The 8,203-nt window shown below is 44.6% G+C and overlaps 1 long non-coding RNA gene across 1 annotated transcript in view; it reads left to right on the top strand.

Annotated features, from left to right (window-relative positions):
- The first annotated feature begins 2,251 nt into the window (after positions 1–2,251).
- Positions 2,252–8,203, top strand: part of LOC106724817 — a 22,754-nt gene continuing 16,802 nt past the window's right edge. Inside the window, exon 1 of the long non-coding RNA XR_001360650.1 lies at positions 2,252–2,381. This is a non-coding gene — a long non-coding RNA (uncharacterized LOC106724817). The remainder of the gene's footprint in view (positions 2,382–8,203) is intronic.

The raw sequence follows: 8,203 nt of genomic DNA, 5'->3' as shown, positions 1-8,203 counted from the left end.
ATTTTTATTGATTTCAAAGAGGAAGGGAGGGGGAAAGAGAAAGAGAGAAACCTCAATGATGAGAGAGAATCATTGATCGGCTGCCTCCTACATGCCCCCTATTGGGGATCAAGCCCACAACCCAGGCATGTGTCCTTGGCTAGAATCGAACCCAGGACACTTCATTCCACATGCTGACTTTCTGTCCACTGAGCCAAACCAGCCAGGGCAAGAGGGCACATTTTAGTGTCCCAAACATCACACACACACACACACACACACACAATTAAGATCACATGGGAGTATCTATCACTCATCACCTAGCACTCAACAGTATGTGAATGGAGATTGCCAAGGTGGACTCATTTATGTCAGAACTGAAATGAAGCCAGGAAGTCAGGAAGAAGTTTGTCTTGAAGCGTAGTAACCTCCATCTTGGGTAAAAACTGCTGTTTAAAATTTTAACCCTGCTATTCTGGCTTCTGTAAACGTTTGCTTGCTTAAACAATAGGGAAAAATAAGACTACTCTCATTCCAGAGAGGCCATAACTATGCCCCAGACCACGGGTCCTCAAACTACGGCCTGCGGGCCACATGCAAATACAAATATGGTATTTGTTCCCATTTTGTTTTTTTACTTCAAAATAAGATATGTGCAGTGTGCACAGGAATTTGTTCATAGTTTTTTTTAAAACTATAGTCCGGCCCTCCAACGGTCTGAGGGACAGTGAACTGGCCCCCTGTTTAAAAAGTTTGAGGACCCCTGCCCCAGACAGAATTGTCAGTGCTGGCGCCAGGCCAGGCCCTGAGATATGGTCTCACGGCCCTGTCCCAGCATACAGGGCCTTTTTCTCAGAAGGTCTGGAAGTCTCATTGAAATTTAGAAGACAAAGAACTGAAAAAGATATAAATAGAAAAGACATCCTCTATTTGGGGCCTCAGAATTTGAGAAGCAATATTTCCTCTGGGCCTGCTAGCACTAGCGAAATAAAAAGACTCCAAATTAATTTGGCTTATTGATTAAGGCGTCTTCTGATTTACAATATAACATTTGGGGGCTCGTCTGGAATAGTGCTTACCAGCACTCTGTCTCAGACGCCGAAGGCCGACAGCCTCTCCAGGCCTGGCTGCCGGCCCCGAGAAGGTCCCCAGGGGATGCACCCCCTGGAAAGCTTCCAGGGCCCGGGAGACACTCCTTAGTGGTTCTGGCAGCCAAACGGAGGATGCCTGACATGCCCCTGCATTCTTTCGGAGTCAAAAAAAAACAACAACAACAACAATAAACCTCCAGAGGTGAGTAAATCTGATTAAGTAAATTTGAGTTCATCTTCCTGTTTGCTTGTTTATGTGACCAGTCATTTTGCTACTGAGAAGAAGGACTGGATGCAGTCACAGTTGTAACTTCTCCACTAGGTTCTCACCAAGACGTTGGTCTAGAACCTGTTCTTGGGGCATGGGTTCAGGGGGGCCCCCACGTCTGTTTCTGTTAGGCCTCCAAGTCCATTTTTGTTAGGGGAGTTGGGCAGGAATCTGACTAACTGTTTAACTTCCAAGCATATGTCTGCTGAAGTGCAGTCCGCGTTCAAGCCTGCCTTTGGGGGCAGGGGAGGTGGCTTGGACTGACTGGTATGTAAATATAAGTCTAAAAGCTGCTTTGTATTGTCCTGTGCTTTTGTGTGCTTTTGTTAACTGTGAGAGATGTCTGGCTAAAAACGTAGGAGTATTTGTTGATGTCTTTGTCTCTTTGTTTAATTTGTTTGGGGCAAACCAGCCCTGCTTTGTGGGGGAAGCCCAGTAGGACTGGACTGTAAGGGAGATTGCAGGAGGACATTAACCATCCTTCTCTTTCTTTTTAAAGTATTAGCTCGCCAAAGAACTCTTAGCTAGGAGGTTTCTATCTGTAAAGTAGAGACTTTAATTTGCTCTTCCCTGATTTATGATTTTGCTGTGTTGGGCTAGATTTAAAATTCTAAGGTTAATTTAAAGGTATAAAATTTGTAAAGATTAAAACCCAGGCAAGTTTACTACTTAGAAGGAAAAGAGAGAAAAAAGTAAGTTCTAAAGTTAACTATTTGCAAAAAAGTGTAAAGTCATAAAAATGTCAAAGAGAAGTTTAAACAAAGGGCTAATTTATTGCTAGACTGTTAATTTCTGGCTCTTATCTCTTCCTACCAGGAGAAGGGGAGAGGGGGGAAAATAAAAAACTAAGGAAAAAAAGAAGCCGAGTCCTGCCGCCTGGAGACGAAGGCTGGGAGCAGTGGCCTACTCGGGAGGCTGAGGCTGGAGGATCACTTGAGCCCAGAAGTTCTGGGCTGTAGTGCGAATGTCCGCACTAAATTCGGCACCAATATGGTGACCTCCCGGGAGCGGGGGACCACCAGGTTGCCTAAGGAGGAGAGCGGGTAGACAGACAGGGGGCTTTTTGGAGAAGCCAGGGTCTAATTGCAGGGCGCATTTCTCTGGCCTGCATGGGGGTCCCTAGTCCCTGCCCCGCCACCATCCCTGGATAGAGGCAGAGGCAAGAGCCTTTCCTGGTGGGAAGAAAGAGGGGGAGTGATTTGGGGGTCAGCTATGGCTGTCTGGAAAAGGGGAGCCTTTGCTTAAGGCTTGCTGCTGGTTCAAGGGACCCTAAAATCCAGATCCTAACGGGTTAAAGAAAATAAAGCAGGACAGTAGAAGGAGTCAAAAACGAACCAGACCCTTGTCAGCAAAGTGGCTTGCAGCCAGCAAAAAAATCCTATATAATAAAAGGCTAATATACAAATCGACCGAATGGCAGAACAACTGGTCGCTATGATGCGCACTGACCACCAAGGGGCAGACGCTCAATTAGGAGCTGCCCCCTGGTGGTCAGTGTGCTCTCACAGAGGGAACACCGCTCAGCCAGAAGTCAGGTTCACATCTGGCGAGCACAGTGGCAGTGGCGGGAGCCTCTCCCACCTCCGCGGCAGTCAGACATCCACCAAGGCCTCCCAGACTGCAAGAGGACGGGCTGAGGACCCCCCTCCCCGCAGTGCACGAATTTCGTGCACCAAGCTTCTAGTAAATAAATAAAAATCTCTCTCTCCCTACTCTCTTCGCTGATGCCCCCCTTGGTCTCAGCCCACCTGCAGAAGTACAGAAAAGCTGTTAAAGGAAGCTCAGAATATCTATATACATAAAATAAGAAAGGCAAAAACACAAAACTAGCATTATGTTCACAATTGTAGAACAAGTGGCCTAGGGAAGGGCTGGCCCCAAGGGCCAGAAACAGAAACTACAGTAGTAACCTTAGATATTATCTCTAAGGAAGAATGTAGCAGTTTAAATCCAAGCCTGTTCCTATAATAATTTTCTTAATTAACTTAAAGGCTTTGAAGCATTGCTGGGTTAAATGGTAAACATCTAAATTCTTTTTTTTAAAAAACAAACTGAAACATTAACTGCTAAACAAGTTTTCATTTACCTGCTCTTAGTTTTATTACAGAAGGAAGGTCTCTTAAACTTTGTTAAAGGTATATTTTCTTGAAAGTAAAAGTACATTTAAAATATGTTCATAAATGTTAATCTAAAAAATGCTGGTTGTTTACTTTTTAATAATTATTGAAAAATTAAGGTTTCTAAAAATAAAAAATTCTAATACATTTTAAAGAATAAAAAAAGGACTACAAGTTGCTGATAGTATGACAGAAAGAAAAAATATTAAAGTAGAAATACTTAATAGAAGGACTAAGACATGATTATGCATTTTTAAAAGACATAAAAAGAAAATTTAAAGACTAATTTGAAAATATGAAATTTATTAAAATTATATGTATAATAAAAAGTATACTAAAAAGAAATTGATTAAATAATACAGGCCAGCGACCTGACACCCAAATTGCTGCCCAGTAAATTATGAGTGTTTTACAACACATAATAAAAAACTTAAGCATTTGGCTTGCTGGTTAAAAGAAGATAAACAACTGGGCCCTGGTATCTGTAAAAGTGGCCGGGGATGAAGCTGGTTAAGTTTCCTATTTGCAACTGTGCTGAAAGGGTTAAAACTTCAGCACTTCAACTGCAGCTGACAGTGGCCTGCAGAAAACTGTGTAATGGACTTACATGATACCTGTGTCTTCATGGACATAACTCCAAAGACACAAAAACAAATTTTGCTTTGTGTGGGAAGGTAAAAAAAATAGACTTTAGTTACCTCCCTGAAATGTTTGTATAACCCTACCATATGTCATGTTTGGTAGCAGAAAATTTGGCTGCCTGAAGTAGCCATATTGTACTTCATTATGTTAATATGTTATATTAACCTTTAATTCTCTTACAGATTTGAATGCAGTTGCCAAAAGGGCAGATGCCCAAATAGTCACGGAAAAATACCCATCGGGTTTCAGTCTCTATTGAAAGACAGTTGGCAGCCTATGTACTGCCTTGCAGGCCTGTATGACCATGCCCATATCAGGGGTGGCACAAACCTCAACTTTAGGAAAATGCGGAAGGCCTATTTAGAACAGGGAAGTAGTGAGTACCAGCCCTCTGTCACAGGAATTACAGACCCTGTGAGGTCCTGTGACATATAAGACCCTGTGAAGGGATAAAGCTCCCTTAGTTCATTCTGAGAGGGCATGTCACCCCTCCCAGAGACCATATATAGCTTAAGGACAAGTAAACTAGTGGGAACCCTACCTACTACAGGGACAGCTATGACTATCTATATGGATATAGACACATTTTAAATTTCTTCTTGCCATTTGAAGACAGTTACTGTTTTGTTATAATACATTTAGAAAAATATTACTCTGAAAAGTCCATAAAAAGGACTGACAAGGAAAATCAGAAAATCTTAAAGCAGGTCAGTATATTTTTCTCCTTACACAATTCCTCCTAAATTTGGCAATTCTTAATAAAGAAATCATGGCAATGCATTTTTTTGCATAAATTCAATAAGACCGGTTTCCAATAGTGGCTTTATTGACCAAAAACTTTGACTGGAGTATCATGTTTTAAAGAGCCCTGTCTGGACTCTGAAGACTTGAAGCCAATACGAGTGCCATGGAGAAAGCCTGGTATCCTACTAGGTAGCCCTGAAAATAGATGGCCCTGGAGCATCAGGCCCATGCCCTACCATCACTGGCAGTTAGTCAGAATAGAAGGGGGGCAATAAGGGTGCCTCTGCGTCCCTGCGGGACCCCCACACACTCTAGGCTGCAAGGAGTAGGAGGGCTACTGAGATGGGCCTTAAAGCCTAGGGCATGGGCCCGGGTAGAGTCACTGCAGATGAGGAATTCACCTAACTCAGCAGATACTGCAGGCAGGCCTGAGGGCAGCTGGATGGCTTGGCTTCCTGGCCCTACAGGGCACATTATGATTCAATCATAAAATTCCGGCAATGGTAGTCAGTTACCATTCTTGTTGTGTTTATGCAAATGATCAGGCCAAATTGAATACAACAGATAAATTGGTCTTGATTTAGCACTTTTAATAAACATAAGAATAATTTTAAAAAGAAAAATTCTATTTCAATAAAAATTATAACTAAAGTGCTTTCTTTCCCTTCCACCAAACCATTTGTTATAACTCTTGCTATTCTAAATACTCAATAATACTAAATTTTATAATTCAGTTTGTCTCCGCCAGGTCACAAGCCAGCACCTCCTTCTGTGCCCAGGCCTCATCGTCCCTCTGACAGACAGCAAGGATCTCTGGGCTCTGAAAAGAAAACTCCGTCCCTCTTCAGCATGGAAGTAGCCAGAAGAGCCCACTGACATCCATTTTCCCTAAAAGAATTCAAAACCAGGATCATTGAGGTAATATATTAGGCCATTAGACAGACATAAGCAGAGCAAGGACGATGGGCCAACTGGCACTACCAAATGTAACGAAGTCTTTCCACCTCTACATATATGAGACAAGGGGCATAGCCAACGGGGCTCTCCCCCAAAGTCTCGGCCCCTAGAAAAGGCCGGTAGCCTACTTGTCCAGAAGACTTGACCCCGTTGCATCTAGGTAGCCTGCCTGCCTCCCGGCAGTAGCAGCCGCCACTATACTTGTCAAGGAAGCAGACGAAGCGGGCCAGGAGGCTGTCCTAAAACCAGTGGGGCCTCTTCAGATTCTAAGGATTCTTCCAGACCCTGACCTACCCACCTCACCAGCTTACACGGAACCACACTAAGCTTGCAAAGCTTCTAAGAAATAAGTACTATCTACCCAATCTAGAAAAGCTGAAATCCATAATCAATCTTTACTCAAGTCTACCCAGGCTTTACAGTCCACCCAGAAAGCAGTCCAGAAGCATGTCCAAGACACTCTGCCTGTACCAACTTCTGATCCAGTCCATCCCTTCCGCCCTGGTGCCTCTGTTTAGATAAAAAAAATTTGCCACCCAAGGACTGACTCCTACCTGAAAAGGACCATACACCATCATCTTGACCACCCCCACGGCAGTCAAGGTCGAAGGAATCCCGACGTGGCTTCATCACACCCGGCTTAAGGCAGCCCAGGCAGAGTAGAGAGTCCATGACTCTTCGGACCCTCTAAAGATTACTCATGGCCCTCATCTGGGCCCTTATGAACTGGCTTACTGACTTTATTCGACAGAAAATTAAGATTATACTCCTCAGGGGTTAATATAACTCCCTCCTTGACAATGACCAAGAGTCAATGGTTTGATTCGTGTACATAAAACCAGTGGGGAATGAAGCATAGTAACCTCCATCTTGGGTAAAAACTGCTATTTAAAACTTTAACCCTGCTTTCTGGCTTCTGTAAATGTTTGCTTGCTTAAATAATAGGGAAAAATAAGATTACTCCCATTCCAGAGAGTCCATAAACTATGCCCCAGACAGAATTGCCAATGCTGGTGCCTGGCCAGGCCTTGAGATACAGTCTCACAGCCCTGTCCCAGCACACAGGACCTCTTTCTCAGAAGGTCTGGAAGTCTCATTCTGAGAAGGCTAAAAAGGGATAATTCAAATGTAACCCTGATATTTTGGGGGCTAGCAATTGGAATTCATGCCAATAAGCTCAGTGTGCATTCTTGATGACCTATATTTAGGTCATCGCCTCCTTCCCAGAAACTGGTCTTGCAAGGCGTGTCAGGCCATAGAAACTGTGAACAATGAACTGCCCTGGGGCAGGGAGGGGGAAAGTAGTTATCGCTGGCCCCAGGACAGAATGTACTGGGCTGCATATCTGGCACTTCGGCCAGGCGGGGCACACTGTCCTAGAACACATAGATAGGAAGGTACTGACATCAGGCCAGGCCTTGAGATATGGTCTCATGGCCCCTTCCCAGCACACAGGCCTTCTTTCTCAGAAGGCCCGGAAGTCTCATTCCAAATTTGGGAGACAAAAGACTGAAAAAAGTATAAATAAAGAGAGTTTCCTCCATATTGGGGGGCCCAGAATTTGAAAGACACATTTTTCTCTGGGCCTCCACAGAATTTAATAATAAAATGTAACTCCTGTAGTCTGGGCTGCAGTTCAGCCTCTGCTTCAGCAGGGTGCTGTAACTGTAGTCAGCTGGCCAACTTAATAAAGGCTCTTAAATTTAAATTCTGAGCTGGTGGTCTATCTCGCTGAGTGAACCCATAACATTTGGAGGCCCCAGCGAGATCCCCAGCAGGGGTGAGAGGGACCCCCTATTTAAGGCAGGAGGCTCTCCCCCATTTATCGCCAGGCACTCAGAGAGATACCCCACATCCCTGTGGGGAACGACTACCAAGGAGGCCTCCAGTCTCCATCCCGGGTCCCAGGGAACTGGAGGAGACTCCACCCAAAACTTTCAATTCGGAAACCGAGCCACCTGGACTCTCGAGAGAGGTAAGGAAGACCGGTCGTTAAACTGGAATTGGGACATCCCACGGAAGGACCTATACGGAGGGCTGGACGCAGCGGTACTCTTGGTCCTGACCCACGGCCACAACGGTGGCCGGGGTGTCTGGTTCGTGCGGCTCTAGGCTGCACCAGGTTTGTCTGTCTGGTGTTTGTTGTCTAGTGTTTGTTTTGTCTTTGTTCTTTGTTGTCTTTGTCTTTGTCAAAATGGGTCAGGGTCAGTCATCTTCGTTGACCCCCTATCAATTAGGCCCACTCCAAGTGAGTGGAAGGGGAGTTTGATCACCCCCCGGGAAGCCATAGAGCTCCCTTAGGCAATTAGTCAGGAATTGGTTGGATTGCTTAAACTCTGAGTAAACATTTGGTAGAAGTCAAAAACTCGGACTGCCTGGTGTATGAATGTAAGTGTGAGAGTCTG

The sequence above is a fragment of the Myotis brandtii genome, unplaced genomic scaffold (genome assembly GCF_000412655.1).
Source record: "Myotis brandtii unplaced genomic scaffold, ASM41265v1 scaffold987, whole genome shotgun sequence".
Lineage (NCBI taxonomy): Eukaryota > Metazoa > Chordata > Mammalia > Chiroptera > Vespertilionidae > Myotis > Myotis brandtii.
The sequence above is the reverse complement of the archived record's forward strand: the minus strand, read 5'-3'. Positions and strand labels throughout refer to the sequence as shown.